The sequence below is a fragment of the Oncorhynchus keta genome, chromosome 8, assembly GCF_023373465.1.
Source record: "Oncorhynchus keta strain PuntledgeMale-10-30-2019 chromosome 8, Oket_V2, whole genome shotgun sequence".
NCBI lineage: Eukaryota > Metazoa > Chordata > Actinopteri > Salmoniformes > Salmonidae > Oncorhynchus > Oncorhynchus keta.
In genome coordinates, this window is record NC_068428.1 from 39,801,320 (window position 1) to 39,802,886 (window position 1,567).

Genomic DNA, 1,567 nt, shown 5'->3' on the forward strand with positions numbered 1-1,567 from the left:
AAAGGCACACATCTGTCTAAATAAGGTCCCACAGTTCACAGTGCATGTCAGAGCAAAAACCAAGCCATGAGGTCAAAGGAATCGTCCGTAGAGTTCTGAGACAGGATTGTGTCGAGGCACCGATCTGGGGAAGGGTATCAAGAAGATTTCTGCAGCATTGAAGGTCCCCAAGAACACAGTGGCCTCCATCATTCTTATATGGAAGAAGTTTGGAACCACCAAGACCCTTCCTAGAGCTGGCCGCCCGGCCAAACTGAGCAATCTGGGGAGAAGGGCCTTCACTGCTGACCAAGAACCCAATGGTCACTATGAAAGAGCTCCAGAATTCCTCTGTAGAGATGAGAGAACCTTCCAGAAGGACAACCATCTCTGCAGCACTCTACCAATCATGCCTTTATGGTAGTGGCCAGACAGAAGCCAATCCTCAGTAAAAGGCAAATGACAGCTCGCTTGGAGTTTGCCAAAAGGCACCTAAATGACTCTCAGACCATGAGAAACAAGATTCTCTGGTCTGATGAAACCAAGATTGAACTCTTTGGCCTGAATGCCAAGCATCACATCTGGAGGAAACCTGGCACCATCCCTACGGTGGAGCATGGTGGTGGCAGTGTCATGCTGTGGGGATGTTTTTCAGCGGCAGGGACTGGGACACTAGTCTGGATCGAGGGAAAGACGAATGGAGCAAAGTACAGATTGATCCTTGATGAAAACCTGCTCAAGAGCACTCAGGACCTCAGATTGGGGTGAAGTTTAACCATTCAACAGGACAATGAACCTACGCACACAGCCAAGACAATGCAGGAGTGGCTTCGGGACACATCTCTGAATGTCCTTGAGTGGCCCAGCCAGAGCCCGGACTTGAATCCAATCTAACATCTCTGCAGAGACCTGAAAATAGCTGTGCAGCGACGCTCTCCATCCAACCTGACAGAGCTTGAGAGGATCTGCAGAGAAGAATGGGAGAAACTCCCCAAATACAGATGTGCCAAGCTTGTACCGTCATACCCAAGAAGACTCAAGGCTGTAATCGCTGCCAATGGTGCTTCAACAAAGTACTGAGTAAAGGGTCTGAATACTAATGTAAATGTTATATTTCATTTTTTTATTTTTAATACATTTGCAAAAATGTATAAACACCTGTTTTTCATTGTGGGCTATTGTGTATAGATTGATAAAGGGGAGAAAAAAATATATATTTTCATCCATTTTAGAATAAGGCTGTAATGTACCAATGTGGAAATAGTCAAGGGGTCTGAATACTTTCCGAATGCAATGTATGTATTTCATCCAGCAATTATTCTCCAATATTAGGTTTAATTTATTTGCACCAAAGAAAAGAAGTGATAAACAGCGATGCAGATAAAAAGGGTATGCAGGTTGGATCGCAAAGGGCTCAAATATAGATACAAGAACCCTTGAAGGAAGTTTTTGGTGTGAAACACACATCTTCTTTAAAGGCTGAGAATAGGCCATAATGAGTAGGTTATCTAAAGATACTCACTTTGAGGTGCATCAACAGTACACGTACAGCAGCTACAAATGGAATACCGCATTCCTATTGGACCTT